General features: G+C 36.8%; 1 long non-coding RNA gene and 1 pseudogene across 2 annotated transcripts; one reads left to right on the top strand and one right to left on the bottom strand.

Annotated features, from left to right (window-relative positions):
* On the top strand, positions 1-7,961 carry LOC147505566 (uncharacterized). The gene is made up of 3 exons (XR_015220626.1): positions 1-290; positions 1,667-1,735; positions 7,514-7,961. It is a non-coding gene; the product is annotated as an uncharacterized LOC147505566 (long non-coding RNA).
* Positions 7,962-8,823: 862 nt separating this feature from the next.
* Positions 8,824-21,372, bottom strand: LOC147505565 (increased DNA methylation 1-like; annotated as a pseudogene). Its single transcript, XR_015221079.1, has 9 exons — positions 21,218-21,372; positions 19,595-20,578; positions 18,010-18,132; positions 14,389-14,468; positions 11,729-11,972; positions 11,383-11,469; positions 10,667-10,766; positions 10,350-10,551; positions 8,824-9,360 (listed from the first exon to the last, which is right to left on the bottom strand). The product of XR_015221079.1 is annotated as an increased DNA methylation 1-like (transcript).
* Positions 21,373-27,154: the final 5,782 nt, after the last annotated feature.

Raw genomic sequence — 27,154 nt, 5'->3', positions numbered from 1 at the left:
TAGCACTACAGGACAAAATTACAAACAAAGGACGGTCTAGATCTATTTTAAGAAAATCTAACGACTGTTGTGTGCGGACCACTTGTGAAATTAGAAACCCAAACCTTTGAAAAACCCTTCGAAAAACCCAACAAAGTTCGTAGACAATACAACAGCTGTTGAGTGCAGCAAAGAAGGCTTGATTCGTAGCTGAAAAACATCTCTTTCTCTACCGCAGCTGAAATACATTGGTACCCCAATTCTAATGGTTCCTCCTTTCTACAGTTTCAGTCGACTTGCATCTCTTAAAGGTTCTTTTTATCTCCATCTCAATTAAAGTTGTAATTTTTTTTTTTGTTGTTCAATTATCATCGTTGTTGTCTAAATTTCATTGTTGGTGTATTGGTTTTTTTGTGTGTGTGAGGGTGTTGTCTTTTAATTCTACGTTGTTTTTAATTGTTTCTCTATATGTATGATGGGTCCTTTGTTGATACAGCAACTCCACTAATGGTTTCGACTTTCAAGTTAAACATCTAAAATTCTAGACCATTAACTGCATGAAGTCGAAATGCGATATTCGTATAGGTTGTAGCAAGAGAAGATAGCCAGCGTTCTGAAAGTGTATGTAGGAGCCTAGGAGGTGCAGCTGTTATGTTGTTTACTAATTTCTTCTGGAACAGATAATATTATCCCATAGCTCATACTACAAACTTATGGAGCATGAAGGAAGCCCATCGAGAATTTAAAACATTATGTAAGGGAGGTTGAGAAAGCACAGTACCAAATTTCAAAGAATATCTGTTGGTGGGTGCTATTCCTAAATCATATTCCTTAAAGCTGGTAACAATTGGCTTCTGCAATAACGTAAGAAGAAGATTGATGTCTTCTATAGATCTATAGGCTTTTGCCAATTGCTAACAACAAAGGCAGAAAATATCCGATATATTTAGACTACATTGTCGATATGCAAGAGCCGAATACATTCTTTTAGGACTATAGTTACAAATTCTGTTAGCTCCCTGGTTTTGATGTGTAACCAAATTAATTATGATGGGACTTGAGTTTGGTGTTTGGGAATCAGTAGGATGACATCAAATATGTAGGTGCAAGCTTGATTTGTTAAAAGAACTTTTCGGGTACGCTTCTTCTCAATATCTACCATTACTTTTACTACTAACAGTCTTGAGATGGTGAATGAAAATATAAAATCGGTTTTGTAAATGCTGTTGATTTACATAATGTGTAAAATCATGTGGTTAGGATGATGATACGATTGATAATGTAGACTTGAGTTAAGTGAATGGTGGGAAATTACGTATGTGATTCCCGTAGACTTGCACTATCTGAGTTTATTTTCATTCATGTCCTTGCAACAACGAAACAGGAAAGCTTTAACCGAGTACTCCTTCCATCACTTTTCTTCTCACGACAACTTTGCAACCTCCATATACCATTTTCCTATTTACAACTGCTTTATATTGTATGATGTATTGTATGATATTGGTGCTTCTTCCGTTAGATATTTGGCAAACTGTTTTACTTCATGTTATTTTAGGTAGTATTTGAATTTTATTTTTTACTTCCAAGTGAGAGGATTAGAGTCAATAGCTTACAATAAGGACTGTATTGGTGTGGTTTTGCTGACAATCACTCATCTGATGATATTAAAATCCCATTTTTGGTTCAGGAGGATATTCATGAGCTTCTCTTGAGTTTCACAGAAGTTAGTTAGAGCTCCCTTAAACCAATATTCCAGGTATAATATTTCACCCGTTTTTGTTCTTAGAACTCCCCTTATTAATCTATCATTTCAGTTATGATACCATTTAACTTTCTGCATAATTTCTTTCCTAGGCAATCATGGTGAAAGAGCGAATTCATGTTGTGCAAGAGCAAATTTCAACAATATGAAATACTATTATGTGATTTCACTTAATTTGTGTCATAACCACTTTTAAATATCACTTGAACATAGTCCCGAGAAACGAAATTGGTTTTTTTTTACATAGATTTACATACACCCACACACATATATATTTGTCCAGTTACATATCTAACATTATATTGATTGTCTGTTATTTACGAGTACAACTATATCAACATATTAACGGGCATATCTTAGGTCGCGACTTCATTACCACAAACAGGAGAAATGAAAGAGAGGGGAAAGGAGTCGTTAATTCACACAGTCAATTCCATAGCACGACATCCTGTTACGCCTCCCAATCCGATATATGTGCCTCCCCATCGAAGATATGCTATGCCCCGAATCGGTATATGTGCCTCCCTAATCGAAGATCTTCTCCTTCTCCATCGATGTGCTTCATAATCGAAGATCTACTCCTTCTCCATCTGTTGTGCCTCATAATCAAAGATCTACTCCTTCTCCATATGTTGTGCCTCCTAATCGAAGATCTAATGCAGCTCCCAATAAGCTATCTGTTGTGCCTCCTAATCTAAAAAATTTACTACTGCCCCAATAGGCTATATGTTGTGCCTCCTAATCGAAGATCCACTGCAATTCCCACTAGGCTATATGTTGTGCCTCCTAATTGAAGTTCTATTGCGGTTCCCAATATGTTATCTGTTGTGCCTCCGACCAAAGATCTATTGCACCTCCTAATCGGAGATCCATTGTACAACGCCTTCAAGAGAAAAGGAAATGCAAGTGCCTCTAGATCACGATCAAATGACTATAGCACAACAAAAATCAGACGAGAGAAAAAGATGTTATGTCTGATTACATAGCAGATTCCTTTAAGAAGACGAGGTCAACGTACGAAGTTGGGTCTTCTTCATCAATGTATGATATCTCTTATAGAGAAAACCAGCCTTCATTCACAAAAGATGTAACAATGCAAAGTTGTGAGGATAACACTATGTAAGTCAAGTGCTTAAATTCTCACTATTATGTTAAGTTTCAACATATCGTAAAGCGTGATATATCATAGGTCTATTTTTGCAGTGATCATGATATGACTGGATTTGATGAAAGTAAAGAAGAAATTCTTAATTCTCATAGCCATGCACTTCCAGTTCCAAATCGCCGTCACTTTTTGGGAAAGATGGATGTTCTTTGTCCATTTTGTTCGGCCCTTCATTGGAAAGATGAACAGTTATCGAAATCAAGGCGCAACCGACCTTTATTTGGAACTTGCTATTTACAAGGAAAAGTTAAGCTACCGCTTCTTTCTCCACTGCCTCCGGCACTTAAATCTTTATTCGAAGGATCTAATAAACGTGCAAGATTATTCCGTGAGCAGATTCGGCAATACAACGTGTGTAATGCCTTTACCAGTCTTGGTTGCAAATTTAACGATCGTGTGTTACATGGACGTGGTCCTACCTCATTCACTATTCATGGGGAGTTGCGGCATCAAATCGGTTCATTGTTGCCTGATCCAAGGATGGAACCTAAGTTTTCACAACTTTATATTTATGATTCCCTAGCTGCTTTGGATCACCACCATAATCGTAATCCAAATTTGTCAAGGGAAGTGTTGAAAATTGTACAAGAAACTCTTCTGCAAACCCACAAGTTTTGTGATATCTATAAACAAGCATTTGAGGTTTTAACTAAAAATGCTTCTGAGAATAACAATGTTCTGGTCCATCTACATTATGATCCGCGTTCGGATAGACGAATGTACAATCTTCCGACAACTGATGAGATTGCAGTGATATTGCCTGGAGATGGGAGTAAGGTTGATGCCATGCGTGATATTATACTTCGCTTGAGAGGAGGGCATGAGTTGGAACGGATAAGCGAATGTCATCTCGCTTATTTGCCTTTGCATTATGTTCTTCTGTTTCCTTATGGGGATTTGGGTTGGTCACCTGATTTGAAGTTGTGGGACGTCAAGAGAAATGCTCCAAGCAATGCAAGACTCACCTAATTATTGTATTACGCCTACCGTTTGTTTGAACGACCCACAGAGTACTCATCCATCTTACTGGGGTGTAAATTGTTGCATGAATTTTTGGTTGATGCTTGGGCTGCATATGAACAGAACCGGCTGCGATACATTAGACTAAATCAAGACACCATCTGTTCGGATGTGTACAAGTGCTTGATAGATGTTGCACTTGAGGGATTAAGTCCTGATCAAATTGACCAACGGTTCATTTTGCCTTCCTCGCATGTTGGAAGTCCAAAGCACATGTACGAGATTTTTCAGGATTCAATGGCTATCACCCGGCACTATCAGCACCCAAATATTTTCTTACGGTGACTACAAACCGTAATTGACAGGAAATTAAAGATGCGCTCAAAGAACACCAAACTTCGACACTTCAGCCTGAAATAGTTGCACGGGTATTCGAGTTGAAACAAAAAGCAATTATGAAAGAAATCTTGAAGAATGATATCTTCGGCCGGGTGGTTGCATATGTCTATACCATTGAATTTCATAAGCGCGGTCTTCCACACATGCATTGCCTTTTATTTCTCGCGCATGATGACAAGATCCGAAACAGTGAGCAAGTGGATAAATTTGTATGTGCTGAATTCCCAGACCCCGACACCCACCCTGCATTGTTTGAAACAGTGAAGAAGTGCATGGTTCATGGCCCCTGTGGTGATCGAGATCCGAGTGCTTCATGTATGGAAAATGGTCGATGCACCAAAGGCTATCCAAAAGAGTTTGTGGAGGAAACAATTATGGATAAAAAAGGGTACTCCATTTACCGAAGGCGTAACACTGGCAAGAAATATTTTGTGAAGAGGAAGAATAAAATGGTTAAAGTTGATAATGGAGATGTTGTTCCCTACAATGCATATATGTCTGAAATGTTTGACTGCCATATCAATGTTGAAGTTTGTGCATTGTGTCAAGCTATTAAATATATTAAGAAGTACATCTACAAAGGCTATGACAAAGCAACAGTGGTGGCGGCAGGAACAAATGATGAGATTCAGCAATATATCAATGCAAGGTATATTGGACCAACAGAAGTTGCATGGCATCTATTTCAGAATCCAATGCATAAAGAGTTTCCAAGTGTCCAACGATTGGCGCTTCATTTGGAAGGCATGCATAGGGTTGTTTTCAATAGCAAAGAGCCCATGGATACAATTCTTGCCCAAGCCAGAGACCAAACTTCAACACTGATAGCTTTCTTTAAGCGTTGTGCTGAATATCCAGATGCACGAGCATATGCCTATCAAGAATTTCCACGACACTATGTTTTCCACAAAGACTCTCAAGAGTGGACTCCTAGGACTCAGGGACCTTCCATTGTTAGGATGTATTTTGCAAGCCCTAATGCCGGGGAGAGATTTTATCTACGCTTGCTATTTATTGTTGTAAAAGGGCCTACATCCTTTGCATATCTTTATAAAGTCGGTGATACCGTGTACAACACATACAAAGAAGCATGTATTGCCCGTGGGCTGTTAGAAACTGATAATGAGTGGATACAATGCCTAGAAGAGGCGACGATAATGAAAATTGGATATCAACTGCGGAGGTTGTTTTGTGTAATTCTTTTAGAGTGTCATCCGTTACGACCAGATCTACTTTGGAGCAAATTTGCATCGAGTATATGTGATGATCTTGGACACTAGCTTCAAACAAAACATGGCATCCTAGATCCAACTGATGAGCAAATAATAGATTACGGCTTATATCTGGTGGAACAAATCCTTTTAGAATCTGGGAAGACATTGGAAGATTTCCCGCCCATGCCAAAGCAAAAAGAGGATTGGAGCAAAATTGTTGGCAATAGGCTCATTTGGGAGCAACGCCAACTTCAGCATGAAGACATAGGAGAAGAGGGTGCAGTTGATGTGAGTCGTCTTAATGATGAACAACTTCATGCTTACACTGCTATGACTGATTCAGTATATGGTGACAAGGGCAAACTTTTCTTATTGAATGGAGCAGCTAGTACAGGGAAAACTTTTTTGTATAATACAATTGCAAAGGCCTGCCGCAGCATGGGTCTTATTGTCATCATGGTGGCATCATCGGGAATTGCATCTTTGTTATTGTTAATGCGGTGGACGACCCTTGCTCATTCTACATTTAAGATTCCAATTGATGTGATGGATACCACTTTTGCGGCTTTGCTAAACATTTCCGACCTTGCTGACCTATTTAAAGAAACAAAACTAATTGTTTGGGACGAGGTGCCCATGTAACATAGATACTGTGTTAAGGCTGTGGATAGAACATTTCAAGATATTTGCTGAAATAAAAAGATATTTGGTGGTATCACTACAGTTCTTGGTGGTGATTTTTCGACAAACACTAATTATACCGTTAGGCCGAGAGAGCAATTTGTTGGTGCATCACTACTACGCTCTTTCTTTTGGAGTTATTTAGAAGTTTTGCACTTGGTACGTAACATGCGGCTTGAAATGGCGGAGTCCGAGAATGTCGAATTCACCCGATTTTTGTTGGAGGTGTGCTATTAATGCCTTCTAATTAGAATGTTTTTCTCTATTAGTTCCATATATAAACGAACTATTTTAGAAACTAATGAATTCATTTTTGCTTTGATTCATTTAGATTGGTTTGAATCCCAAAGAATGCGTACAATTGCCGAATGGAATCCGCATGTGTACCAATATCCAAGAACTCATCTTCTCTGTCTATCCCCAATTGGATGTTATGGACACACCGTCTCCAACTTTCTTAACTGATCGTAGTATTCTTGCTGCCCGTAATGATGATGTGAGTGCAATTAATGAGGTTGCACTAAATTTGTTCCCTGATGAAGCGCTCGAGTATTTGGCTGCAGATAAAATTATTGAAGATGATATTGATAATCCAAGTAGGGCTCACTATCCCACCGAATTTCGCAACTCCCTCGACCCTTCTAGCTTACCACCTTTCAATCTCAAGTTAAAACTTGGATGCCCTATAATGTTGCTCAGGAATATAGCACCTAAAGATGGCCTTTGCAATGGGACACGACTTATGGTGCTTCAATGTCTTGATAAAGTCCTTCAAGCCAAAATTTTGATCAAGAGAAAGTCGGAAACCGGTACTCATCCCAAGAATATCTCCGGCTCCCTCAAATTCAGAGTTGCCTTTCAAACTATCAAGGCGACAATCCCCTGTTCGACTAGCTTATGCCATGACAATTAATAAGTCGCAAGGTCGGTCGATTGAAATATGTTGGCATTGATTTGAGGACACCGGTTTTCAGTTATGGACAACTCTATGTGGCTATGTCCGGATGTACTTCTTCAAAAGAATATCCGTTTTTCTTCCACCTAATGCAAGAAATTGTACCACAAATGTCGTATACCCGAAGTTATTCTCTAAGGACATCGATACCAATGAGAAAAGGCGAGTGAGAAATTAAAGAATGCTACTTTTATTGGTTTAGAAATTAAAGAATATGTTGTATCCATATATATGCTATGTAAGTTTTTATGATAGTTTTTTTTTTTTTTTTTTTATGATAGCGTGGATACTTAAAAGTAAGAATAGAGATTATTTCATTTTGAGAACCATCTCTTTTGTAAACAATATGCTAAATGTATCAAGTCTAAAAAAATCATGTGTATGTGGTTTGCTTGCAGGTACCAAGTTAAATTGTCATAATTTTTCAACAACCTGATTGCAATCATTGCTCCATGGCGCATTTATCCATATGGTAGCAGAATAGTGTGAACAGTATGCATAGAGGGGAGAATGAGATAAATGAAGAACTTGATCAGTGGGCATGGAGTATTTATTTTATTTTATTTTATTTTTTCCTTTCGTTACTAGAATTAGCCCCAGGTAAAAAATTATGCAAAGTTTTTTTTAATGTTTAATGAATTGTCTTTTAGTTTTAGAAGTAATTTGTGTTATGTATAAATATGAAGTTATATATTTTGGTATGGTTGATCTATGAGAATTGTATTATTTGATTTTCAGGTTATGACAAGATTTAGGTTTTTGAAATGTTGAAAATACAAAGGAGACTCTGCTGGATTTTTTTATTTTTTTTAAAAAAAAAAATGATGATGCTCTTAATTGAAGACTCTCTCCCCTTATTTTCCTCATTCTCATTCTGATATGTGATGAATTAATGAATGTATAAGAGTATGTGTAATGAGTTGGTTTGTGAGAAATGAAATGCATAGAATTGCAATCATTAAGCTCAAAGTATGTGTATGAAATGATTATGAAGTATAAAATTGTTGGAAATAGTTATATCATCGATCCAATACTACCATAGAGATGGTCTCTTGGAGTGTTGTTCAAAAACAATGTGTCTAGAGTGCCGACTCGCAGGGGCATTCACTAGTTTACAATAAGGGAGGGTAGTTGTACAAGAAAAACCATCATTGCAATGGCTGCACCACTGCCATTCAAGTGTTCAGCAACATAGTCCACAAAACTATGCTCTGTCACTCTGAACCATACATCCTAGCTGTAGAAGAACATGATTTGAGTCTTTATACCCTTGTTTTTGCTTCACTCTTCCACCTTAGCTCAAATAGAGCACACCATGGACTTTTATTCATCAAAAAAAAACACCAAACATAATACCGATTTGCTGCAAAAGTCAACTATGGCACGCATCTCCTAGTATATCACAAATCCCTCTTTAGTTTGCTGCCAAGTATATCCATCTATCACAGTCTCCATCTCCAAATGTAGTTTACTGCAATTATTACGGAAAGTTTTAAACATTAGTCTGTAGAAATGGCATTTTCTACTTGGGATATGGCAATCCAGTTCAGGGCTTAAAGGTCGTCAGGTCAGAAGTTGGATCTCAATGTTCTCAGCAAACAACAAATTTAACATTGAGTTTCATCTGAACAAAGACCGCATAGTCTTCAAAAACCTTTTCCCTTTTTCCATTGAATCTACCTTGAACAACACAGAATACATCCTAAACTTGAATTACAAATGTGTATTTTTTATTTTGATATAACAATTGTACGCTTGTTCCTTTTCAATTTCTATTATATCATGTTAATAGTTTCTATTCTCGATAAAGCCTTTCAGGCCTGCCGCACCATACATTTTGACCGCTCCCTAGCATTGCACGAGTTCTCTAATATAAAAAATCTACGTCCCGCACAATACATGGGCTCTTGCTACAATTGTGTTGAAAAAGGACTCCCATCACATGTATCCAACGTTTCTTCTTTTAGACTGCAGCGATCAACATTACGAAAATTTTCATGTTCTCTAACTTCAAGAGTTGAAAGACAATCCGGGGACTGTGGTTTCTCAAGACATCTGTGCACAAGGCTTCCCTGCTCTTCACCCATTTGCAGCTTCTTGAATTCAAGCACACTTGCAGGTTCTGAGCCAACTTCTACAAAGCGACAGTTTTTGCTGGATTGTAGTGCAGACTCTTTGAGAATAGCCTTACGAAGACCATATTCCTCTGATATATCTAATCCTGAGAGCAGACCATTACTCGGACCTGCATTTTGCAAGAAACTTTTAAATGTCACACTTGCTGCACCTTTAAGGTTAAACAAAACCAAATGAAACGATTGGAATAAATGAAATTTAAATTTGAACAGAAGAAGCAAATTTGACTACCTCATTCTTTTTCTATCTGGATTACGAAAAATATTATAAATTATAGGACCAACTATATATCTGGAGGGTCCTCCAGGTCGTATATATTTCATTTTATTTTGTTGAAGAAGAAAATTTTAAGAATCAATCAGAAGAAAATTTTATATGGTTTAAATGTTTGAGTCGTTAGATCTAAACACCAAAAAGCATCATACCAAACCCCCCTCAGCAAAGGAGCTCAATGATACACCACAGAGACCATGAAAGAAGACACTGAAGCACTTCTCTTCTTTATTCCTGTCTCTGATTAATCGGTGGGTGAGATTTACTGCGAGGAAAGGGGATTATGGATGAGCCATTTGTTGACCAGTGTGGGATTGTGTTGTGAGGGCATCAATTTCCGCCTCCAGGAAGTGTATACTACAGGTTATTGCTATGGAAAGCCATCTCACAGTTGTCCAAACCTATTGGTTTTTTCGCCCAGCTAACACCTTCGGTTACAATGATGCTCACGTGGTATCTTAAGCTTCTACATTCTTGGTTTACAGGAAGTTTCATCCAGTTCGATGATCTACTTCAACGATCCCTGCCTTCAGGGAGTTGAATATGGAAAACAAGCAGAGTTGGTGGACGAGGCAAAGAGGGTAGAGCCATGATAAAAGCTGATTGGTTTGAGGTTTGCAATAAGTGGTGGATAGGGCAGGGCGATTTGGATCAGTAGCTGCAGCTTTGTTTATTTGCTTTTTAGCTTCATGATCTGTCGCTCCTTTTACTTCTGTTATATTATAATACTACCAAGAAAAACTTATACATGTAGATACCCAACCGAAGTGACTGGCAAGTGGCAACAATTAACCAGAGAACTGGAAAACCCACAGAAAGGACTACCTGCTTTGATATCCATAACTTCTTTCTTATATAAGCTCTTTTGTAGCGTTACTGTTCCGGGGAATGTCATAAAATTGATGCTGCTTAATTGCTCTTTCTCTTTCTCTTCCATGGGCGTGAAGCCAAAACCACAAGTCCATGTATCAACTAAACTCGGAATAGCAGATACCACAAGCTTCTCAACCTTGCATGATATTAACATCTGCAATGCCAAGATAAGAATCTTAGAAAAGCCATAAACATACAAGGAAATGTAAGCAATAAGCGTGCAGGAGTGTGTATCAATCATTGAACATGAGAGGTAATGTTCAAATTACCTCTTCAATTGCATTTATAAGGCGTCTACACATTCCCTGGCGGCGATTCTCACTGCGAGTGGCAACAAGGGGCATCTCTGCAACTGTGACTCCATGCACTCTGCATAAGAAACGATTGAGACAAATCTTTATTCTATATTTGAGAGATCAAGTTTGAGAAATTGAAACTGGAAAAGCTGCTTTTAAGCAACTAAATGATGTAAAAAAGAAAAAACGACAAAATGATGTCATTCATGTTGTCCTCTGTAAATAGTTTTGATAGTTTACGAAATCCCACCATCTTAAAACCTTACCTATGAAAGACCACTTCATGTGTGCAAACTCCGAAGTTCAGATTTCTCATTTTTATTTTTATTTTTGGGGAATGACTACAAAATGTTAATGGTAACTGTAGAAAGTAAGTTCACCACACTTATAGTATTACATTTCTCTTCTTCAAGATTTTGCATTCCTTAGAAGAAGAAATAGTATTAAGGAGAAAAAACATTGTTGATAATTCAAGTACGAAGCCCAATTTTATATACGTGAAAGGGCACAAAACACCACCTCCCCCCCCCTCTCCCTCTCACACAAACCCCTAGGTGCCAATCAAGCATTCCATTTACCAGAAAGGAGAACAGTTCATAAAAGGTACAATTCCTTGGAATAATACACTAACACCGCGTAGGCTTCATTATAATAAGACAAATACTTTTATCAACATAATAAACTCTTACCTGATAGTTGCTACTGAAATAAGCTCATCCCCCTTTTCCAAAACTGCAGTGTAGAAGCCTTGAAAATTCAGACGTGCAAAAGCAGAGCTGAAAATCACAGACAACAAATAAGTTTCACATTCAAAGTCAAGAAGGTACAGGACAAAGACCATAACGATGGAATAAAAAATTCAGTAGAAACACATCACTGTACAATAGTATGAGGCCCTCTTTCAAAAAATACTTGTTTTTCTGGCAAAAAATATAAATAAACAGCAAACAACCATATTGAAGATGCAACATGCAAGAGAAAGAATGAGTATCAATATCAGTAAGAAAGGAACAGACTCTAATATAGGACACTCACCCCCAATTGTACAAGGCTTGTGGTATCATGTTTATTCGGTTCTAGGATCCACCATTGGAAGAAAGCATTCCTCCATAATAGTAAGAGCAACAGCCAGTTTTGAATTGCAATCTGCTGTCAGAGCAAATCTTTAGCAAGCAGAGTGAACTTTTGGGTCACCGTGGTTGCATCTCAGAAGAACCCATGAAAAGCCATCAGCAATAAGGTTTGAAATGCCAACCACGAGACTGAAGACCGAATAAACCTGCATGTACCAAATAGTCACTTTCTTTTTGCGTAACATAGAAGATAAAACCAAATAATAAGGTCACAAAATGGTGGACACGAAGCAACTTGAAACATCAAAAAGCAAGAGTTGCTACTTGGTGCAAATCAGCATGTACAGAAGATATCCATGGGTTGACCCCACCACCTGATACTTACAATCCCAAGAATTTTGAATCAATTGACCTGGAATGAATCGAAAGATGAACCAATGAGTTTTACCTTCTTGTTAGTTGGTAAATATCCTAGTTTGAGGAGGCCTAACCTTTCAATAGTAGTAAATGTTTGTTTACCAAAAATCCAGGGTTAGCACGTACCCTCACCCCTTATTTGGATCCACCCCTGCTAACCTAGACACAATTCCATCCACATACACGCACCATAACTCTTATTTCAATAGTAGATAGACTTTTCATAATTCATACAAAATCTCATCAACAAAGGAAACTGGATTCAATTGTCAACAAGGAACCCTGTTTTTCCACATTTATATATTCCTCACCCCTTTCTGCAAAGACTACGTGCTTTTTGAGACTTAATTCCAGTATACACTCTAGATAAGTAGGCAGCCATTAAAGGTCCATTCTCTTCCTCTACCACAAACAACACCCCTTATAGCTACATTAGTGTGGTTTGGACATTTTTTGCCAAACAGTATTATTACTTGTTAGAAATGAACCAGTGAGACCTTTCCACCAATCATACAAATATTTCTATCATTCAATCCCATGGTTTACCATGTAAACGGAATTACACATAGGCTGAGAAGCATGTTAAAAAGTAGAAAACTGAATAAAATCTGTTACATGGACATGCTTCTCTTGTAAATATGCAAAAGAAGCACATTCTCTGTATGGTGGAAACATCATACTTATTGTTTACTCAAAGCCTGAGTTCAAACTTCCATAGTTTTGGGAGAAAGTAGAAATCCTAAAGATAAGAGTTGAAAGTGAAGTGCTTAATACTGCACAACCAATGAAAAGGCACCTAGCGTGAAAGGGTGAAGGTTGCTCCAAGAAGTTAGTCCCAAACTCCCAGTGTTAGGCTCCATGAAAGGCCTCAAGTAAAGACTGATCTGTAACGTAGTACTGAGGTCTTTGAGGAAAACCTAAGTCCTCCAGGAGGGGCAAAGTGGGGACAGTAACAGCAGTAGAGTGGATCAGGTAGTCACAGTATCATATCCTAGCAGAGGATCTCTCGTCCTTGAAGAGTCGGAACTGGAATACCTAAGGGTGTAAGCTGGAAAGGCAACTAACTCAAAGTGGTGAAGGTTACACCAGGAGCTTAATCCCACATCTTTTGAATTCCATTCAGGACTTTAGGGAGGTGAATTATCATCTAATTGTTCACAGCCCAAAGTTGGAAGAGTTTTTCCTCTATAGTTACAACTTTATTATCCTAAACCCTTCAATCTGGTATTTCCCGGTGACAGATCCTTAGACATTGGGCCTCCCAAAGGCTTGCCCAAAGTTGGTAAAATTAAAGAACATTATGATGTAGTTTCCCCATCAAGGTTGTCCTTGTCCATATAATGGTAACTGATTTTTCAATCTTAATATAACAAAGCTGTCCATAACGATTAACTGACTTTCAATCTTAATATAACAAAGCTCTCTGCACATATTGTGAGACAAAGAAAACAAAACAATGAACTGAAGTTTTAGCTAAAACCAAAAATTGGACTAATTACGAATAACTATGCTATGGGACGAAAATCCTTGTACAACAACAATCCAAACATGCATTGCCTAACAAAATGTAACGAACATGATGCTATGTCGTCACAAACTCTTCCCTAATAGTATTGCCTCTTTCTTGTGAATTTTGAGGAATAGAATAGCTTTCAATCCACAAAATCAATTATCATACAACTATAACATTCATGAGATCTTTACAACAATATGCATTTTGAATAATATAAAATATTTCAACAATAAAAACACAAACACACACCGCAAGATAAATCTATGTCCAACTGCTTTTTGTATCTTATTAAAATATTCCAGGATAACTCTTATATCATCCAGAAGCCAGGCATGGTTCACATGTACTTCTCGTTCACATGGATACTAAGTGGCTGGCTTTATTGGTGTGTGTGTGTGTGTGTGTGTGGGGATGCAAAATCGAGCTACGAAAGAGAAAGCATTATCACTATACGAAATGAAGCAGCGGCTTCCTTAAATATGTATATTTTATACACAAAAATTTGGTGCGCTGTCTGGCGATATTGTCAATCATCTTTCTCAGAATGCATCCACCGGGTGCACATGTAACAAAATGTATGATTGGAGAGCCAACAAGGTTATATGTGCTCGAACATCAAAATTTTCTCTACCTACACCAAAAATCCAGTCTTATGATTTAAGCATATTACAAAGAATCATACTGGAACATACCTCCTGACAACTTTCTCCACAAAACCAAGTATCAGAAACTTCTTTACAACAGCCACCTTTTGTGAAGCAAGAGCTGTGATCTGTTCAAAAAATAACAAATTATTAGGAACAGCATTACCAAACTAACATAATACTTTCTTCTATCAAAGCAGTAGACAGAGAGGAAACGTAATAGATTAACGTTATACACATCATCTACACGACTACATCTATGGAACCTTCACCAACCAAGGGTAATTATATAAACAATTATAACATGATATTGAAAAGAAAAACAGCAATGGGAAAAAAATCTAATCTTCTGCCATCCTAATGAAAGACTTGTATAATGATTTGCTTAGTTGTTTGCAATGTGATGTAGCTTTTATTTGAAAATGGAGTGCTTATGGTCCATTTGGAAACCGACCACCTCATCGACCATTTGGGAACTTGGGGAAAGTTCTTAATGTCAAATATTGATCACCTCATCAGCTAGGAGTACAGTAGTAGAATGAAATTCAGTTTCTGAATCCACTGGGCACTTTTTTCCTCCGTGTGATAGAAAGGTCTATATGGGTGCATTCAGTAACCTATTTAGCAATAGTGAGGTTCACAAATCCAAAATTGCAACAATGGAATGTAATTTGCTCGGAACAGGAAAAAACGAGGATTGCAGGAGAAGAGAAGAAAAGTCTGCAAGGAAAGACCAACACATTCAACTCCACGATTTCAACTATTACTACCTGAATCCTAGAAATAGAAACAAAAACATCGTGAATAATTGGATAGGACTAGCAACTGACTCCATTAAACAAAACCCAAAAAAACAAAGGTCCAAACTTCACTTACTATCAAGTAAAATGACTTAAGTTCCAATATCAAAACAATAATATGAATGCCTTATTAAATAATGACAGTTCGATTTAACCTGTTCATCACATAGCAAAGGAAAAAACTATAGCCGAAAATAATTTAAAACAAAACAGAAGGGAACAAAAAAGATGACTGAAACGCATATACATGCTTGTGCTGATCTAAAAATTTAAATAAAAAAACCAATAGACTATAAACTCTCAAATAGCTTATGCTCAACATAGAAATGAATTGCAACTGGAAAGATAAATAGACAGAAACACCATAACAAATTTTCACTCTTTTCACAGATGCCACTTGTTGGTTGTTACCTAAAAACCAATCCCATGGAATGATTTATGGAAACTGTGTATTCAAAATACCAAATTCTCTAACAGTGTAGTCCATCGTAGTTGACCAGCACGAGATACATATCCTTTATCACGAGTGGAAAATTTATTTAGTGCAAGGGGAAAGCATGAATATTATCCGAGAAGAGAAATGATTACTACAACTGCATATATGAGAATGACTGGGTGGGTAAGATATTAAAAATGAGATCAAAGAAACATGTCATTGGTTAGGAGCAAACAGAACTTCTAGAAATACACAGAAGTTATTGTGAATGCAAAGCTAAAAATGCATTTCAAATAAATATCTACAAATAGACATAAGTAGCACTATGTTGCCAGCAAATCAACATTAAGCAGGCAGCCCCCCCCCCCCACCCGGAGCTACTTTCATCATGCCTTTTATTCCCCTGAGAACCTAAACAATCAACACACGTGCACTACCTTACCAGTAAATTTAATCCACACCAAAACACCAAAAAAAAAAAGAGAGAGAGAGAGAAAAGAAAATGTAATAAGTTTTCTTTTATACTTTTCAACAAAGAGAACTATATAAGCTCGAGGTCTTCAACCTAACTTCCAAAATCAGGTGCTCATGCATGCAGTTTAGGTTTGAAAATTAAGAGTTTTTAAGGGGGAACAATTAATTAGAAATACAATTTAAAAGCATAAAGGGCAATACTACTAAAAAGGAAATAAAATTATTATTAGAAAATGTGTATCAAGTGTACGTAAGATAAGGAGACAAAGACCATATTTAATTAAAAAAAAAGTCCGTCAACTTTCATAAAGAGTCCTACTTACAAAATGGGGAAGACTCGATATTCTAAAGTTCCATATCCAACAGAAGATACAAATTAACAAGGGCTGGACATGCAAGAATTATAAGTTTAAAGATTTAGCATTACGAAGAAAGTTAATTAGACATATCAATGTTATTGTTTGATCTGACCTAAATTACTTGGCTTCTCAGGAATTATGTTTGGTTTAATCAAGGAATACATTAGGGAACTAATAGAGCAGATATGTACATAAAGGCAGACCAGTAAAATGTTATTAGATAGAAACTGCTTTTAATAAACTATTATGTAATTCATTGACACAGTTCTCTCACTAACTTTCTTAACGAGGCAAGCTCTCGAGAAATCTGGAAGAACTTCTATACAAAATGTGAATAAAGAGGACGCCAGGGGGAACCACTGGTTTCAGTAGCTAGAGTACATTTTAACAGAGTTACTTGTGGCAAAAAGTTTAACTCAGATGTCAAGTATAGAGGAGGATGTCATGATAACTCTGAAATCCTGTTCATGGAGTAAGCATGAATAAATTATTAAGTATCTACCATAAGACATGAATTGAGACTTATCAACTTGTCATATGCATAATCCAATTGGAAGCAGGGAACAGGGAAGTATAGTTTGTGATTATTGCTAGAATGCTAGATATTCTCGTGCACTAGGAAAATAGTAAAATAGCCAAAAATGTTAATTTCTAAAGCTCAATAGTGTTTGTACTACAAAAACATGCCAATTTTGGAAGAATACACCCCAGATGATCATATCTTCATACCCTATTTAATCAATGAATAATCTCGCCAATCACAAAAAAGTGATCCATACTCTCAAGTACAAAAAGAAGTGAAGGGACCTCTTCAATGAAAAAGGATATGTTGTTTCTTTCATTAATTTGTTACTGCCATCCTATCATTCCCTTCAGTTCCCTGATCGTTGGATCTCCTTTCCCCCTCTTTGTCTTTATATTTTTTTTCCTTCTTCTTTTCCCCTCTTAAAGTAAGTATGCTTGACCAGTTAACCTTCTCAATTCTCAAAAATACTTGCAGGTGCCAACTAGCAAAGTTGGTAAAACCTTTGGGTGATGATACCAGAGGTCTGGGGCTCGAACCCCACCAGCATCAAAGAGTTACTGATCTCATTTAAAACAGGCTTGCCAATAAATAAAAAAAACGGTTAATTACATTTTCAAACTTTTAGTAAGATCGGGGAACTTGAATCGTCTTTCTCCCAAACCACGTCCATACAGTTACTTTCTTTTTATCCACTTTTTCTCAATAGGTAATCTTTTCTATTATCAGCTTTCCTTTTTTTCCTTTTCTCGATCAGTAATGTGTATGTTTAAGAAGGCAACTTTGTAGGATGAGATCCCACTCGATACAACAAAGGTGAAGTGAATCACAAGAGCAATACAAAGAAAAAACTAACGGAGAGAAATTAAAGCAGTCAATTTTGACAATGTAAAGTTCTGTTCTACTTTCCACAGTTTAAGATTTAGTACTCAACTGTACTGACCTGAGGATAAATATATAGCAATGAATCATTGACGATTTTGTTTTTATTCAAAGAAATGATCCACAAAGCAATCAATATTAAATCAACTGGATAATTAATTTAATCACCACAATCTAAAAGGGGAAAAAAGTTACATTTATCATCGCACTGTGAGCATTTTAATAAGATCGCTGTACTTGAATCCTTTTCTCCCGGACCACATCCCTGCAAATCTGACAAGTACAGCTCGGGCAATACCAGTTTCCTTCAGGGAGCTCCTGAAGTCAAAATTTGAAAATTTAAACCAATATCAAAGACCATGCAGAAAGTTATATTACTCAACAAAAAGCATAAATAATTGTGAACAGATGTACAATAAAGAAAAAGTAACACAAACTTCATGAAGGTAATCCAAGAGAAACAAATAAATGATAAATGCATTCTTACATATGATGTGGTTGCGCAATTTAAAGAGCTTAGAAAAGAAGCCACATACTGATGATGGTCTTTTCATTTATAGAAAAAGAAGATGAAGTAGGCAAAACCATGGTGAAAGGTAAGAATGTAACAACCCACACAGCCACACATACACATACACATACACATACACATACACATACACATAAACATAAACATAAACATAAACATACACTAAGTGTACATATGAAGATCATGTCAAGAAAAGGATCAGTCAAATTGAATATGTTGAACTTGTCATAGTGGTGATTAAGTTTGGTCCTTTGGTTTTATATATCAGTCTACACTTATTTTTAACTCTATCCATAAGGCTAGACATGCTCAAATGAGCTCCTTTTGAAAGGGTGATCTTCATGCTGGGGAGATCATCTCACCAAAAATCAGCCCATAATTCATGTGATGAGTACACTTTTTACTGTGGAAAACTATCAACTTTTTTACGGTGGTACACAAGAAGATTGTCTGAAACATGTAAAACAATGTTTTGTCAAGGAATAATGTTTTTATGGTTCTGGTCAGTAAAATACATATCAGAGAATAAAATAAACTGAACACAAAATGCTTTGACAAAAAATAATATGAACAGAAAAATCAACAAAAGAGGTATTGCGTGAGTTTTGCGACCCAAATGCTCCATAATAGTAGTCAAAGGTTCATCAAATATGCCACATAGACCACTTCCAATGCCTAATGCTCCAAAACAGTTACTTGACATTTTAAATTTTGACTGATAAAAATATTAGGATTTTACCATATCAGTCAAGCATGTATATGAAACTAAGTTGACATGAAAAATTTATGGTCAACTCGGGAAGTATGCCCATGTTTCTCCACAATAACAATATGACTCAGAACCTCTTCAAAGCGGGGAAAGTTCTCTAGTTTTTCAGTTTTTTGTAGTTTATCAATTTATCAAAAAATGCTACTTTATGCAAGAAAAATGAATTTCATAAGATCTTTTGAAGCAAGAAAGTCCTGTTATCTTTTACCAGAAACAGAATGAACGTCGTTTCAAGCTTTCAAGGAGTGGATTACTATGACTTTTATTTGTAATTGGGACTCTCTTGTACTTTGAGGTTGTATGGGTATATATGTAGGATCTAGTAGCTTCTTGCTACCTACGATCATTTATGTAGTATGTATATGTATATGAGTTCAATATTGAAATGAATGAAATCAAATTTTACCGATCAAAACAAAAAAATGAACATCTTATAAACAAAACATTGTTCAAAAGGAACAAACTAGGTGAAAAGATTTAACCTTATCAGACAAGCAAGTCTGGTGAAAGGTAGACGGGCAATTATCTAAACATATCAACTCACCCCCATCACCACATATTCCACATGTATCATCATTCTCATCTGCCTCACCGGCTTCTAACTCTTGTCTTCCATTTCCTCGGGCCTTGTATTCAGCTGACCATGCCTGAAGCTGGCATAGGGTGATTGATCTACGGACTCCATGAAAAGGTTTGAACAGGGCCTGTACAACTTGAAACCAGCATGAACCTTGAACTCAGACACAGAAAGAAGTTTATTGCAGCACTTTACATAGGATTCCATCTTTTTGTCACCCAGCCATCTTTAACTACTGCATCATCCTTTGGGCTCGATACTGGAGAACTTCCATTCACGTAAACAACACCCACATCAACCAACCAGGACAACACTGTTCTTGCTCCCGAGGAGGACCACTTCCCATCTGTATGCTGCTTTTCCAATTAGCCCAGGACTTCTTGGGAGCAACTTGCAACTGCCTTTTCGACTCTTGTGCCTTCTTTTCACACCTTTTTTCTTACCAGCTTTATGGGTAGACTGTTTGCTCGGAGAGCTGAATTTTTTGTTTACTACAAATGCCGCAATCAAAAGGTCATCATCTTCAATCTCGCGTCCAGGAAACCTCTTTCGTTTCTTTCCATTGTTGAAATCTGGTTTTCTTGACTTGGTCATTTTTCTGAAAGTACGAGGGTCCAGGCACTCATTATTCACATGCAAAGGGACTTCAGCTGCAGCATTGCGGAAGCTCGATTTCACATAAATATTTCCATTAGAAGAAATAGAAACCAATTCTTCATTATTACTTCCCTCATGCTGAAACTTCTTACATTTTGACCTCCTCAGAGGAATGATGACGTAAAGAGCGAGAGACAAGGATTTCTCACAGGTTTGACCGTTGATTGTATCATCTTCACAGCATTTATGCCCTTTTTTGACAGTCGACGATTTTTGACATCTTGGCAGTTTCCTGATTCAATGGTGTCGGGCACAGATAGATCCAACTTCCCAGGTTCACTGTATAATTTGGTGAGTTTGATTTCTGATATTTTCTTGCATTTTTATATGTCTTCTTTGTCTGAAAATTTCTGAAAGCTGCAATTTTTGTTCCATCTCAATGTTGGAGACTTTAGCAACATCCGCAGAATCTCGGGCCAAGGTGACATTTTGCAGTGGTCCTTCCAGCTGGAAATATCTTGACTTTGTCGTGATAACTTCTCCATATCTGGAAGTTGTCACCAGATTTCGTGAATGACCTGCAGAATAATTCAAATCTGAAGATGTGCTATCTGAGTCGTATGGACTCTGATTTCCCTCCCACTCTATAATTGCTCCAAATTTTCACCACTTTCTTTCGCAATCATTAACTGACATATCTTGAATAAGTTTGATAGAACTTTGCTTTATATACACCTAGATTTCTGTCCACCAACATTTGGAATAGTTATACTGCTATCCTGCCGAGGGAAAACATTGACTGTCCTTCAACATCAATATCTTCTACTTTCATAAGCAACTGGAACATCATGGAGGTATGTATCTTCTTGGGGAAAGGAAACTTTCGCTGGACAACCTTCCAAAGAACCATGATATGAAGTCCTTATCTTACTCCCTGAAGGTTCCCGGACACTGTTCACCAATTGCATCATCACTTTCTGTGTCTACAGATACACTTCTTTCCTCTCTCAAACCTATAGATACGCCTTTCAAAGCTTTAAACAACCCGTCCCTGCCTCTTGTTATCAAAAATGGGAGAACTACCATTCTTGTGATACTTACTGCAAACTAAATTCGATTACAATCAGCCTCTTTCTCTGCAATCTTTCTAGCAAAGCGAAAGTACCATGAACACGAGTCCCTGCCTGAAAAAAGTGTATTGCCCATTACAGAAGAAGGCGCCCGATCCTTCAATGAGAATTTCCCTTACGCCGCTTTCTTGATCTGAGCTTTGCCGCTAAAAACATCTTTTCTCATCCTCAAATCGAATAATGAAGTGGGGACTGCTTTAACGGTTTTCCATCTCTTAGAGAACTTAGTTTTCTATCAATGAGTATTAATGTAACAAAGGGATCAAAAGAGTCCATTGTGAGCCAAGACAAGAGAAGCTTCTACATGCTGCATTTCTCTTTCCATATATGCTAGTGTCTCTGATATGTCAAGCCACAATTCATCGATTGTAGACCACTGCTTCCCACTTTCTTTGTTCAGCGAGGTGGACTTCGAAAACAAACTTTCACCACATGATCTCCAAGCTTTATGCAATTCATAAAAGCCTTCTTTAGGTGATATATAAACATTCTCCTGATAATTTCTGTTTTTCTTTTTCGCTTATCAAGAGACCAGCCCATGGAAATGAATAATTGATTGAGATGGAAACGAAGGCGTTATAGATTGATCCTCCTATGCAGTTGGGTCTGTATGTCATATCTAGTATATCTGTGTTCAGAATAACAGAATCCTCGAGCTTCCATTGTCACCTTTGATGGCTCCAGAACAATGAGCAGCACATGCATCGTCAACCAAAAGCTTCTGATACAATTCCCTTGTGAGAAATCGGGTCGATAGGTATACACTCGGTAGCTTCCTCTCCATCTGTCCTAAGAAATTCTAAGCATTCACTTTTAGAGACTTTTACAACTGTTTGACTCCCCACTGTCTACTTTCATATGTTGCTTCAGGAAGATAAAAAGCTTGATACAATACACTGACAGGAAGATTCAACCAAATTACATCTCAATACTTTCGACGCCATTGGATGAATCTAGGCGAAGCATCCCTGGAGCTACCTTGTCAAAGGAGCTCAACTGATATAGATTTTTTCTTCTCATTGGGCAAACAATCAGACAATTTTTCATCCACAGGCACAGAGCGGCCAACAACTGAAAACTTAATATGCTTACAACTCACACCAGAGAAATTCCTTGGACCCTTATTAAGAATCTTCTCGTGCAAAACCTGAATTAACAATCTCTCTACTTTCTCCTTCTTCATTCTTCTTCCCATTAAGATAACCATTATCTGCTCTATAAGAATCCTCCAGGCGTGAACCTTTCACTGAATTCTCTGTGTTTGAACTGGAAAACAACATTTGCATGCTTGTTATCCTCACGGCCCAAAATCAAGACATCTTTTCTTATTGCTTCCAGCATCGTTTCCATAAAAATATCTCTTCAAGATCCGACGTTCCCAATTGAACCCTCAAATCCATCATCATGTAAACCCTCGATTTTATCACCCAAATAACATTCTTGTCATCTCCTTCAAATCCCACTTGTGCTAAAAAAACTTTCCTTCCATCAGAAATCCAGTAGCTCCAACGCACAATAGTTCCACATCTGGGAAAACACAATATCATAATAGAGAAAGCAACGAATATATAAAAATATATATATATACTGCATTACTTTTATATATCATTTACATAATAACACAAGTACATGAATAATACCAAAGACAAACAGAGCTCAAAATTACAAAAAGGAAAAAGAAACCAAAAATTTGCAAATTAACAGTTGAGTGAGTGAATCAATGATTTGCAGAGGTGAATCAGAGTTGGCACAACATAATACGAATAATGAAATGGGATCTATCTATCCAAATTTTAACCAAATCATTTGAATCAAATCAAATTTCAAACCAACGGATAACAGATAATAATAAATAAAAAAACTGACCTTGGAAATGTCGGCGAGAAATTATAAGGGAAAGAAAATTAGGATTTGAAGGTTATTTGTTGATGATGTGTTTTGCAGCTGAGGATTTGTTGTGGGCTGAGCAGCGGAAGAAGAAGAAGTGGCAAATGTGAAAATGAGGAGTAGCCTCACACTCCCTTGGCGTCATCGCCTTTTTCTTTTCTTTTGTTTTTAAACTCAAAAATTAAAATAATAATAATAATAATATTTATTTCCCAACAAACACTCTTCCTAATAATAATAGTTGTAACGTAAAAGTTATTACAGTTTTACAAACTAGTACATTGCGCAATCAGAGATCAGAATGTCAGGAGAGAAGATTGATTTATAAAGAGGGTTAATTAAACGTTATTTTTTTCAAATATAGATGGGAAGCAAAATAAAATTTAAAAAATTTGAGGAAGACGAGAAAAGTGATGACTATGGTAACACCATATAATTATTTGGAATTATTTGCCCAACTACCGCATGAATCCTAAAAAACACGATACAGTATATTGGAGGTTCAGATAGAGAGAATAATTATAAGGTTTTAAAATGGATTGATGCATTATGTGCCTTTCATACAACTAGCAAGATAAGTGGTTCTGCGTACGGTTTATAAACAAATTTATTATAAAGTATATGAAGGTTAGAGCATCTCCAAGTGGTAGTGATAACCTGTTAAATTTCTTCAAATTTGAAGGAATACTTCATAATTTTCCGAGAGATTCCAACTCTAAGTGGTAGTAAATTGATGCATTATAGCTTGTTAGTTAAGCATTCTTGTTTTACCAAATTTGACAGATTTGAATCTCACGGATGTGGGCTTGACTGTTAAATATCACTAATTTTGTTTTGACTTTGGCGGCATATTGGCATGATGAAATCTTGTGCACGCGCCTACTAATGTCGCTTGAGTTTTTTTTACTTACACCCCAAATTTAGTGCGGCTGATTAGGAATGTTGCGAGTTTTTTCAACTTGGGGCAGCGAGTGGTAATGTCGTATGAGTAGGTAGTCTTATTCAAATTTGCAAATGATATTTGCGACCACGAGTTTATCAAAATTTGCGACGAACTTCAAAAAATTATTTGAAATATGAAGAGTATGCTACCACCACCTAGAGATGCTCTTAGTAAAGTATGAATTTGGGTGATGTGAACATTGTTCATGTGTAATATGCATATATAGCTAGGGACTTCTTTAAAATTTGTTTGTGACCATTACATTTAAAACCGTCCTAAAGCACCAATCTATTATGGAATTTATTATTGATTGGGTTTTGAAGAAAATGAATTGTATCATAACTTTTGACATGCATTACGATATTGACGGGTAAGTTTATCATGCGAAATATAAATAACACTTATAAGCAAAAGGCAGAGGAGACTCCACTTATTGGTTTGAAGCATAGAGTGCCAAAAGCTTAAAGATCATGCATGGTTTTGTTCATGTAGCAAAATCTATCTTTGTTGCTTTCATCACTACACTTTGAGGGTGGGTAAGGCCCAATACAATGAAGCTTTGGTCGATCCGGCCCATCTTACAATACTATAATGAATAAACGGGAAATACCTCCAATAATAATAACCACTACTCGGCATCCAAAAAATCTGAATACTATACTAACATGTTTGAGTATGGAATTAGTTCCCTTCTCCATAATCCACATACCTTATGATGCTAAGCTAGCATGTATTTTCCGTCTTCAAAAATCATGATGTTCAATCTAACACTTTACATTTTATATACAAATTAATTGGTGATCTGAAATTACAAAGCGCAATACATGCAATCAAACACAATTCCAAAAGGACTAAAAAATTACAAATTAATAAGTTGTTCCTAACGGTCACTTCAAGATAATTTATAAAACAATCGGAAAAAGAGCAAATACTTTGTCGGTCTTGGTTATCATATGAATTAAGAGAATAAAATCCTATAGAGTAGATGGATACAAAAATCATCTCTTTGATTACGCATAATCAAAGTAGGTGTAATTGAGGCTTGGTGACTTCAGATTGGTGTGGCGATACCCACCACATTTGTGTCCCAACCCGATTGGAACGCAACTTCGTTGATTTTGTTTCAAAGAGGCGTTGAAGAACAACGTGATTTTTATTTCCGACTTGCATGAGATCACGGTGGCGTAGTAATTTTGGCCCGAAATTAAATGGGGACTCACGAAAGATTGAACCCGAGTCATTCATTGGAATTTGAAGTATGTCGGAGATAACTTCCTTAGTTAATTCAAAGCGTTGTCCATAGGCATGGAAACATAATTTTCCATTTTCAGGTCCGCTAAATTGGTAGAACATCAAGACCAAATCTCGGAATAGGCTGTACATGATATAGAAGAGGCATCCATCCTCGGCAATTTACAATTTGTCATAAAAAGGAGAAAATCGGCCATCATCAAAAAAATTCAAGTAGTTCTTCTCGGGTACTATCTTTCTTGGTTGATCCATTTGGAAGGATAATTGATGGAAGGATAGTGTAGAAACTGTGTAATGAGAATGGCTGAAATGAAGAGATTTATAGCAAATATAGGATGCAGTGAATCAGGATGTCAAGTGCATCTAGATCTCAACTTACAAGTGAAACATGTGATGTTGGTATCCCTAATTATGTCACGGCAGCTATGGGTATCCATAGTATGTCTTTTCATGTCGGTGTCCAAAAACAATTAATGAGGTCTTAAAATGATAGAGAATTGGAGGAAAGTTTCACGGGGCAGTTAGACCTTCCGTAATTTCAAAATTTATGATCATACCTCAATAATAGAAGATAGATAGAATAATTGAAATTTTGCGTCGTGACAAGTGTTAAGCGCGTCATGTAAGCGTCGCGCAATCTTCTCTGAAAACAATAAGTTGAGTTTGATTTATTTTATTGCGTTATTGATTTCTCTTATTTGTTATGGTTTTGATAACTATTTTATGTTTATAATAAGGTAAAAATACAACTAATATACCCAATTTATTAAAAGGATACTCTTCCATTTAATGCGTAACCATTACAAATGGTTGAGAATTATTTAACACACCATAGTAATATACAAATACAAAGGGAAAGAGATATGGAGGTTACATAGATCTAGATATTCCGGATGAAGTTATGCATGATCGACAGTAGAATAATGACAAATACTGTTATCACGAATACTGTGACAGCCCATTCACGTTGCTCCTTTTCCAATCGCTCGATCGGATCCATTGTTTGGAATGAAAAGATAATATGTGAAGATTAAGCTTTGGATAGTGAGAGAATGAGGTGAGTGAAGGGTGATGAGGAGTGCTAGAATTTATAGGCAAAAATCGACCGTTTTGGATATCCGGCCGTTTGTGGATATCGGCCGCTTTTTTAATAATTACGATGGAGATAACATTTGGGTTTTGTGACCGGAACCGCGTGATTTGGGGTCGGTTCTAATTTTTAGTCCAAGCCCAAATGAATTCGGAAATTTAAACTTATGTCCCAAAATTTCAAGCCGAATTTTGATTCATTTCAATTCAAATTAAACGAATCGAATGCTAAAATGATCGGCATTAAAAATGTCATCCATTGGAATATGAAGAAGGCACCTTCAACCTTTTTTTTTTATTATTATTTTTTTATTATTATTATTATTTTTATATATACAAATGTACAAGTGGAGATGAACGGCAATGTACAAGGGAAGATGTATGTGTCATTATACAAAAGAGAACGACAACAACACCGAACTACAAGAAGAAAATCATTACACGTAAAATCAGGCAATTTGTCATGTCGGCCTGGGCGAAACCTAATCCAGCCGACCGTGGCTTAACCTTTATGTTTTGGGGGCCTAGGGTTCAGGGCGGTACACCATCCTGACCAATGTGCAATGGT

The sequence above is a fragment of the Coptis chinensis genome, chromosome 4 (assembly GCF_015680905.1).
Source record: "Coptis chinensis isolate HL-2020 chromosome 4, ASM1568090v1, whole genome shotgun sequence".
Lineage (NCBI taxonomy): Eukaryota > Viridiplantae > Streptophyta > Magnoliopsida > Ranunculales > Ranunculaceae > Coptis > Coptis chinensis.
This window is presented reverse-complemented; position numbering and strand designations above follow the sequence as displayed.